The sequence below is a fragment of the Mirounga leonina genome, unplaced genomic scaffold, assembly GCF_011800145.1.
Source record: "Mirounga leonina isolate KUSES-001 unplaced genomic scaffold, KU_Mleo_1.0 Mir_165, whole genome shotgun sequence".
NCBI classification, from domain to species: Eukaryota; Metazoa; Chordata; class Mammalia; order Carnivora; family Phocidae; genus Mirounga; species Mirounga leonina.
The window spans coordinates 26,830,138-26,841,114 of NW_023270415.1; positions in this window are offsets into that span (position 1 = coordinate 26,830,138).

A 10,977-nucleotide genomic window follows, 5' to 3' on the forward strand; every position below is an offset into this window, starting at 1 on the left:
AGTGCTTCACACACACTATTAATTTATTGAAATTCTTCAAACAACCAAGAAGATAGGCTTTATTGTCCCACTTCGAAGATAAAATCAGGTACACAGAAATTCAGGGTTCTGCTCAAACTAACAGTGGTAGACGTGGGGTGGAACCTTAGCACTCTACGCCGAGAACACATTTTTAATTACTATAGTATAGCAACATCCCAATTTTTATTCATTTAGGTTTTATAACTTTCTCCAAATTTTTCAGGGTAAATATGCATTATTTTATAACCCAGAAGACTAATCAAATCTTATTATTAAAATCATATTTTAAAAAATCATATTCGATATTGAAAAGGAAAAGAGAAAAGCTCCTAAATACTATGCAATAATATTTCCATTTCAAGAAATAGATGTTCTGAAACCAAATTGATGGATTGGAGTTTCCTTAAATTTCCTTTTGAGTTTTAATAAAACCGTGTAACCGATGAAATAACAAATGACAACATTTCTGCCTTACTAATCACCTGTTTATTTTTCTCTATAGATGATCAACCCATCCAAGAAACATGGTATTTCCGTAATACCACTGTGTCTGTCCTTGGTTGCCATCTTTCCCCTTTATTTTCCCTTTCCAAAGAAGCCTACACACCTCATGGAGACACCTGACAACTTGTTCTCCTTATAAATAAGGAGAGAACAGAGTACAGAAAACAACACCATTGTAGAATTAAGTTTATCATCCTTCTTTCAAAAAGAATTGGTCACAATTTGCTTTGTTGGAGCAATCTGTCCCTTGTTACAGATTTATATTGCTCTGTGGGACTGTGTTAGAAAAACATTATTATTATTAGCAGTAGTAATACTTGGCAGCCAGTCAGCACATTTCATCAAAGACTCCAAGAGCTTAGCCATCAATCAAACTCGCCTTGCTGTGCTCCTGGGAGGAGGTGGTATTATTTCTGTTTGGAACAGAGGTTAAGTGACTTGCCCAAGGCCTTGAAGCTAGGGAGGTTCAGAGTTGGGAAATAAACCCTGGAGACTTGACACCCAGCATCCCACTCTCCTTCCTAAAGCACATGCCCTCCACCCGTCTGAAAGATGTAGGGATAAAGAAAGCATCTAATAGAAAAATGTCCTGCTCCCCAGCATGCATTCTTATGCTCAAGCTTTTCTGGCATTAAATTAGAAAAGCACAAGTAATTTCCTCCAGAACTTGAGCTGGTACTTTTCAGTTTGGGCGCCTGTTTCATTCATTCCTTCACCAAATATTTGTTTAGCGCTACCAGGCGTTAACAACAATTCCGTTGTTGTGAGCAATCCGGCCATGACCTGCAGGGAGTTTTCAGTCGAGCAAGAAAGGAAGACTAATAAACAGACCGTTGTGACACTGAGTGATGTTGCTTACCGTTTACTACTGTGTCATGGTCCACATTTGAAATCTAAAGTCATATATGGTGTATATATATATAACCTCAAATTTGGTACTTTAATTTTAAGTGAAGTATAATAGGTGGTAACCCCTCTCTATCATTTTTTAGAAGTTACTAAGAAATTTTAGAATTAGAACATGACTCCCAAGGGGCGAAATTATTTTTTGTCATTCCCCTTTGCTGTAACAGAAAATAACTATTAGATTGAAAATTCTAGTATTGGATTTGAGTTCAATACTTTCTCTGAGAAGAAGCAGGAGTGTGCAGTATTCTTGGTGGTTGTTGGAAAGTTCTGTGTTCTCATCGGGGGCATGGCTCCGTGGGTACATACGTTTGTCAAAATTCATCAAATCGTGCACTTAAAATGTTCCCATGTGTTGTATTGGATATGAAATTCATCTTAAAGTTTATTGAAAAAGTCTGACGTAAATGTAACATTTAGGAAATATAAATTTTTGAATTAATAACTGAACCTAATTTATTTTTATTTTTTATTAAGTTTTACATTTTAATTCCAGTATAGTTAAGATACGGTGTTATATTAGTTTGAGGTGTACAATATAGTGATTCAACACTTCCATACAACACCCTGTGCTCATCATGACAAGTGCCCTCCTTAATCTCCATCACCTGTTTAACCCATTGTCCCCCCCACCCACCTCCCCTCCAGTAACCATCAGTTTGTTCTCTATAGTTAAGAATCTGTTTCCTGGGGCGTGTGGGTGACTCAGTCAGTTGGGCGTCTGCCTTCGGCTCAGGTCATGATCCTAGAGTTCCAGGATCGAACCCCACATTGGGGTTCCCGCTCAAAAGCGGTGTCCACTTCTCCCTCTGCCCCTCACCTGCTCATGCTCTCTCTCTCTTTCTTGCTCTTTCTCTCAAATAAATAAATAAAATCTTAAAAAAAAAAAAGGGTCTGTTTCTTGGTTTGTCTGTCTGTCTCTCTTTCTTTGTTCATTTGTTTTTTAAATTCCACATATGAGTGAACTCATATGGTTTTTGTCTTTCTCTGACTTATTTTGCTTAGCATAATACCCTCTAGGTCCATCCACATCATTGCAAATGGCAAGATTTCATTCCTTTTTATGGCTAACTAATATTCTATTGTGTGTGTGTGTGTGTGTATCACATCTTCTTTATCCGTTCATCTGAACCTAATTTCTAATAATAAAATAACACTATAATGCTTTTTTGCCATAAGATGAATATAAAGTTAATACAACTGAAGATTGACTTTCGTCCTCTGCCCTGTTCTGATCTCAAAGAGGGAAGAGGAATGGGCTAACGTGTTTTATCTTTTTGTATCCTCTTCTGTGTGTGGGTATGAAAGATAGGAAAAAACTCATGATGACATATGGAACTTTTCAGTTCAGAGTATTGGTCTACACTATAATTTTCACCATCTGTATTCTTACACTTTATCTTGTCGTAACAGATAAACCCCAAACTATTTTTACTAACCTTTGTTTTAGACATCCCATTATTTTACATGACTACATTTTATATACTCCACTAATTGTTTATTGGGTTTTTTTAATTTTCTTTTTACTATGCTCTCTTTTATGACTCTGGAGTAAAATTAATCTTTAGTCAATTTAGCGTTTCTTTTTTCTCTGGTGTTATGAATCCTAGATTCTGGGAAGCTTCTTTCCCTAATTGCCAAAGCACGGAGAAGGGTAACTGCTGATGTCCAGTGAGATGCCCTCATTCCTGCTCTCTTTGTTTGCTCTTGTTGCATGGTCCTCTATCTGTGACTGCATGATTCCTTCAGCTCTTGTACCCACCCGGCTGCAGCCCTGCACCCCTCCGCTGGCATGGGAAACTCAGCAGGACTACCTATAGACGTTACAGTCTCCAAGATATTCTCTGGTCACATAGAATTACTGTTCTTATGTAATGCTAAGCAGCTGGTAAACGATGTGAGGCTATTTTGAGTCCATAGGCTTAGACCTATGCCACAAATTAAATACCTATCATAGCTAGATGGGTAAAGAGGTAGGTGGATAGTGGGGACCATGATGACCTGGAGAACAACTTGTCCTGTTGGAGGAGGAGGGTTTTCAGTTCTGGTGAAATACTTCCATGTGCAAATGTGGACAGATGTTCACAGATCTTCTGCATTTTCAAGAAAGTAGATGGAAGATTTTAATGTGAAACTTGCCAGGTGCAGGCCATCTCTAGCCTGTGGACGGCCATAATTGTTTTATATTGCTATTGTAAGAAATTATCACAAACTCAGTGGCATAAAACAGTACGAATATATTATCCCATAGTTAAGTAGGTGAGAAGTCGGCCATGGATCTCACTGGGCTAAAATCAAATGTGTTGACAGGCTATGTTCCTTTTTGAAGACTCTCGGTGATTCTGTTGCCTTGCTTTTTCCAGCTTCTTGAGGTCACCCACATGCCTTGGCTCATGGCTCCCTTCTTCTGTCTTCAAAGCCAGCAATGTCATCCCTCCCTGGCTCCTTCTCTATTGTCACAGCTCTCACTGACTACAGTTGGGAAAAGGCTTTCCACATTTAAAGACTCATTTGATTATATTGGACACACGAGGATAATCTCCTCATCTCAAGGCCTTTAATCAAAGCTAAGTTTCCCAGGTGCCTGGGTGGCTCAGTCGATTAAGCATCTGCCTTCGGCTCAGGTCTTGATCTCAGGGTCCTGGGATCGAGCCCCGCATCGGGCTCGCTGATCGCAGGGAACCTGCTTCTCTCTCAAATAAGTAAATAAAATCTTTTTTTTAAAAAGAAGCTAAATTTCCTTTTGCCATGTAAATTAATGTATCGATAGATTCCAGGGATTAAGACAGTAGCACCGGGGGGAGGGGTTATTATTTTGCCCACCACAGGTGCCAGTTGTGACCTCTGACTTAAATATTCTATGACATCTCTACTTTGGGATTCTTTCTACTCCTTAGAAAAAGGCTATGGGCTTCTTCTGCTTTCTAGTTTTCCTGGCCCTACCAAGTTGCTGTCACTCTTGCACAAGTGAAATTTGCGTGGAGCGATTGAGGCTTGGGCTCCCCAGTCCGGGGACCCGCCGGCACCTATTGCTTCCATACCAGGAGGGGCTCTGGTTTTGGGGAGCAGGGCAAAAGTCTTACTCCAGCTTCATCTGAGTGCCTTAAATCCCTAGTGAACTTGGGGCTAGGCTTTGGAAAGCTTACTTCAAAGAAAGTCACAGTTTGTTTTTGCCTGAAGGTTATGGATAGTACAGGGCAGCAAGGTTTGGCTGCCCTAATGAAAAGAAGATCATCAAGTGACAGAAAATACTAAGGGGATGGATTAGTTAAAATCTGATTATTTTGTAAAGAATTTTATTTGCCTCTATTTTCTTTAAATGTGAGATTTGTACATGTGTGTTCAATAATAAGTAGACAACAATTAACTATTGAGGATGAGATTTAAAAAAAAAAAATAACAAATATGTTCCCTGAAGGTCCTTTGTTTTAATAGTAAAAGCTTAGTTTATGTTCAATTTTCTGTTCCGCTTGAATAAAATGCTTAATTATCATGAGTCAATAATAATATATGAAATTTATTTTCCCATAATTTATGCTATTATGTTAAGCTTAAAGTCTCATAGAAAATAATAAATCTATCACCTTAATTCCTTAGAAGAGGGTAATTTTAAATAAATTAATATTATTTCCTTATTTCCTTTTAATGTTGGAAGGTCTATTTGCAATACTTTCCAATTTCCAATTTGCTGTGAGTCAATATTACCACTAACACTACCTTTAGGATGGTTAGTGATTAGAGAACAAGATTTAATATTTTATTTCAATTGCTGTTACTTATGAGTATGTGAAAAAACATTCAACCTCATTAATAATTAAAAGAGGCAAATTGGAACAAGGGCATATCATTTTTCACTTGTTTGATAAAGAGTTTTCAAAAGACAATAAAATCCCAATTGTCTATTGTGTAAAATAAATTAGGAAATTATTTATTTTGGATGTCATTATGACAATAAATATTATAAAAGTTTCAAAGTGTATGTGTTGGTTAGAGTGTCAGGTAGGTCCGCAAACACGTAAGAGCTCAAACACCATGGAGATTTATTTCTTGTACATGTTAACAGTGTTGAGTTAGGGACCATGTGAGTAGAGCACTTCTCTACACAGTCCTGCCAGCACCCAGGCTGACAGAAGACTCACGAACTTTATTTTTCTTATTTTTAATTTTTTAAAAGATTTTATTTTATTTATTGGGGGGGAGGGGCAGAGGGAGAGAGAGAGAGAGAGAATCCCAAGCAAACTCCCTGCAGAGCATGGAGCCCCACACAGGGATGGATCCCAGGACTCTGATCAGGACCTGAGCCGAAATCAAGAGTCAGACGCTCAACCAAATGAGCCACCCCGGTGCCACTCACCAACTTTAAATATAGGGCTTCCACACTTGTCCCAAGGAACACTGTCACTCCAAACAACTGAAAAGGAAAAAAAATGTATGGAGAAGTATGCGTAAGACGTTTGTACAGGTCACTATTGCTCTGACAATCATGAACTGAAGCTCAATTTCATGATTACGTACAAGTGCAGTGTAGACAGGGAAAGTAACCTGGCTGTGTCCAAGACAAAGAGGAGAAGATGGATTTTGGTGAGCAGGTCAAATTTGCTACTATGTTATGTACAATGTTTGATCCAGCATTTCTACATTTATCCTAAGAAAACATAAGGTTCAATCTTTGAACTACAAAGTTGCTCATTAAAGCAATGTTTATAATGGTGAACAACTGGATACTGTTTGAAGGTTCAGTAATAAATAGTGCACTGATTAAAAATTCAGGATGATGTATCTATCATCAGAAAGAATGGAATATTGTACAAGAACAACGAGAGCATCAAACAGTGCTATGGATAGATATTGAACTATTCACATAGAAAGCTATCTGTAGTACATCATTAATTTTAACAACCAGGTTATGAATCGTATGTAGAGTTTGAGCTAGTTTTCAAAACAACATAGACTGATGTGTGAAAAGCATCCTGGAATAACATTCACCAAGCCTATCATAGTGGTTACCTCTAGCCTGTGGGACAATAGGTGTTTTTATTTCCTTTGCTTTGCATATTTGTTGCTGCTTCTTTTTGTATCTTCAAAATTACCTTGTATTTATTTTGTGGGCTTTCAGATGAACAATTAACATTGGCTCTCCTGTAAAAACATCTCAGCACATTACTTTCATTTGTTTTGCATAGGTTACACAGACGACCTAACCTGAGAACCGTATCTATAGCTGGTTACCTGTTGGCTCCAAGGCGCTCTGCCCGCGAGCACTACCTTGAGCTCTGCGGGCAACGTTTGCCCACGGCAGCCTATGTTGCCATGCCGTTCTGCTCACACAGTAACCGAAAGCACTTCAACACTGTCCTTTTGACTTGGGCTAACTTGTTCATATGATCAGAAGCAGAGTGTGCTTCCAGGAGCTCGCAAGCTTTTTTAACCGTAGAACGTAACTAATTTTATAGCAAATTCTCAATTAAATGTTTGTTGGTTTAGTATTGAAGTGTTCCGGCTTTTAATTTTCATGATCGGCATGGTCGTTTGTCCAGAGGTCTCATTTGGTAAATCAGAGGAGAGTCCTTGTTTAATGTTTTCAATTTCTTCCTTGGAAAAAATGCTCTAGAGCACAAATATGTATTTATAACTGAAAACATTAGCAATTTAAAAAATTGTAAGCCTTGGAGAGCAATAGCTTAAATAGCCATTGAGGATCTATTAACATTAAATCATTATCCTATCTGCAAAGAACAACTCCCTGCTAAGTTATAAAGATCAGCAAATGGGGCTTTGGCGGGGTGGTGCTCCACGGTCAATCTCCCTGAGGCTTGATGGGGCCTTCACGTTGCACGCTGCTCAAGGGCTCACAGCGAAAAGGCCTGTATCAGGGCAGAGATCCAGACTTTATTCACTTCAGCACACTGTGCACCCTTGCGTGAGGCCGTGTCTTTCTAAGCCCTTGAAGGAGAACAATCCTTAACAGCACACAGGCTCTGTTTGGTGTTTGCTGTCCTGGATGTTATTTAAGTGTGAAGCTGCAATACACTTTATTAAGCTTTTTTCACAGTTAGAATCAAAAGATTTCTTAGTATAGCACTGAAGGTTAGGATGAACATGAACCACTTATTGACTTGGCCAGGGTGTTTGTGCATTCAATCATTCATTCATCCATCCATCTATTCATTCACCACATATGCACTGGTTTCTGATTATATGCCAGTCATTATACTAAACTCAAGAGATGCAAAAGTGAACCTAGAGGACCTTACCTTTGAGGAATTTACTATCTGGTGGTGGCATCATTTGAAAAATGGTAATTAACAGGGAACGGAAGCATGGACAAGGCCCGCTCATGAGAAATTGCTTGCTTCCCAAATGTCTAGATGACAGGAAAAGTTCTCTGGGGTCAAGCACCGGGCATTATCCTAACTGAGTTCTAAGGTTTTGGGGGCACAGTTGTAAGTAAGAAAATGCCCAGTTTTGAACATTCTCTAACTAATGTCCCTGGTTTCTTTTCAACCCTTTACCCCCAACATGCTCACCTCTGTTTTATTTAGCTTGAAACTCAGCCAGGGAGCTTTCATGTGAGTCCTTAGCTCATCCAGGCACTGAGTAAGCTCTAAAGCTGCACTGTCAAAATAGATGAAAAGAAGAGTGCAGAGCGCAGAGTATCTCTAGTGTTCCGATGATACTCCAGTATTTGCATTAAGACAGCATAACTATTTTTAATCAGAATTCAGAAATTCCTTGTGCCCAGCCTGATTTTTATAGGAATACCCAAAGAAATTTGGTAGAAGTATCTTACAGAATCAGTGGGAGAAGACGGATTGATCTTGGCTGGAAAGAGTCGAAATAAAAACTACGAGCTAGCATAGGTCATATATTTCTGGGCATTTTTTTTTTTTTTTTGTAGGTATGTATGATTCTATAAAATTGAATTTGATGGACTCTTTTTAAAGTGACTTCTAAAGAATGATATTCTTTCTTGTGCAAAATACAAAGGATCCATTTTTTCCTCCCTTATGAGTGCAACAAGTAAAACAGAATGCCAAAATATTCTAGTTAAAATGCACAATGTCAGAGATTGAGCTTCATCGCTATTGTGCTAGAGCAGCATGGTACCTAAGAACAATGGAACTGGAATGAACTCTTGCAGGCTTTTCTGAGCACAGTGCTTTTCTCAGCACTGATTTCCCTGATTGACAGCAATGCCGGCAGTGGGAAGGAGTTTATGGGTGTCATTAATGACAAGCAATGGAAGATTGTAGGTATTTTCTTTTTGTAAGAAACATTCTGCCTTTCAAACTAATATGGTTTGAGGACCTTTGCTAAGATGAGCTTCATAGAACTTAAAATGGAAATCTAACGTGCTCCATTACACCCAGATGCAGAGGCGGTCTTACAACTTTTCTGAGGCTAGCTGGGTGGCGGTTTATCAACTGCAAGCGTGACAAAAATGAGAGGCCATCATGAGCATTTCTTGCTCCCCCCTTCTTCTGTGACTGGTTACCCAGACAAAGCTCTCCTTGATGTTGGTGGTGCTGGGTCAGTATTAAACACTGCACTCAATCTGATTCTCGGCAAATGAGATTGTTGTTACAGAGAGAAATGATGCACTTAAATTCCAGGAGATTACATTAATGTTACCATAAATGGAAAATAAAATTGTCATTGTCTTAGAGGAGTAGAGAAGAAAAAAAAAAACTATTTATACCAGACACATCATAAAATTAAGTTACCCCACATAAAATATGAATTACTTGAGTCCCAAGAGAAAACCATTAAATATAGGCATATGCAAAGCTAGTTTTGACTGTAACAGAAATGAAATGAACTCAGGATCTTCGTGGGCCATCATGCAAAAGTAGAGTTGCTAAATAGACTCCCATAATGGCGGAGCAGCCCATTTCTGAGAGGCCAAGGACTCTTTACTGTGGAAAATTTGGTGACAAAGGGAAGGAATAAGGGGATGAGAGAGGAGGTTCCAGGAACACCTGCGCTAAGTGCCATTTCCCATTGCCTAGGTCTAACTCTGATTACTTTTGCCCTTGGAGAAGGCTTCCAGCTCAAGAATTTGTTAAGGAAATAGACTAAAAAATTAAACCTGCATGTTAACTATTTACAGGGTTGCTAGCCCAGAGAAATAGGATGGGAAACAGGCAGCCCAAGCAGAAAGTTTGAAATGAGCTATAAATCTCAAACTGGAAGTCTAAGGCTCACATTGGGCACAGCATACTCAACTTTAGAACTGAGAGAGAGAGAGGGAGAGAGAGAGAGAGAACATCTTTCATTACTTCTCTCAGCTTGTTGAAAAAAAATTGCAGCAGAAATTTGACACCCATGGTGAAGGCCTATTACTGAGGAAAAACTGTTGATATTCTCTGCTTTGTTACCCTAATTGTTTAAACTATTAGCTACTTTGCTGAAGTAAAGAGGGTTTTATGTTCCAAACATACAAACAGGGTCAGAGGAGAACTCAAATATGGGCTCTTTCTTTAGTCTTAGGCAGAGCCCTTAGCCTTTGTCAATTTCATCTTTCTACATAGCTCATTGGAAAACTATCCAACCTCCCTCAACAGAATTCTAATAGCCTAGGGATACTCATGCCATCTTCAGGGGTCATCTGATACTGGGCGATCAGGCAATGTTTGAGGAGCTAGTCTTAACTCTACGGGCATTGTATTATTGGCCCTAGGCATTTTGCACTCTGTATTCTTGTGTGCTTGCAGAGGCAAGTTTTGAAATGGTATAGCAGTTCCCTACTGAGTTGTTATCAAGTGTTGGACGTTCTTTCTACATGTAAATATGTGCTGAGATTCAGCTGAGCCAGTTACATTTTATCCATGTTTTCATTCATTGAAATAAATTTTGAGAACAAACACTATGGTGGGCAGTGTGTTTGATGAGGGATTAGAAGAGAAAATATGTTGCCAATCTTCAAGGATGTGACAATCTAATAGAGGAAGCAGATACAGAAATTAACATTACTGTGTAATATGATCAGAGCTATAAAGGGTCATGTGAAGTGTTTTCAGAGTACAAAGGATAAGGAGTAGTAGACTTGATCTCAAGAAGTTGGAGGAAACTGCACAGAGGAAGCTGAATAGACATTGGAACTGGGTTTGAAGAGTGAGGTAGACAGAGTTCACTCTGTGAGAGCCGTGTGAGGGATGCTCTTATATGAGGTCAAAGGGAGAACAAGGACCCAGAGGAATGAAAAACACAGGGTGTTTACAATAATTGGAGATTTTTAATGCGTGAAATGGAGAGTGATAAAGAGATATTGGAAAGGTAGGTTGGTCTTGAGCGTAAATGCACTTTGAATGCAATTCTAATGCCCAGTCTCAGCCTGTTAGCTCTTTGTAGAATCAATTCAGTGACTCACTTTCCCAAGATTGCACTCTTGCAGTTATATTATTTCCTCTGAACATAATTGTTTTACCTTTCTTCTGGATCGTCTATCAACATATATACATGTACCAACATTTACTTTCTAAATAAAAATTCTTTCTTTGAGAGAGAATGAGATAGAGAGCATGAGAGGGGGGAAGGCCAGAAGGG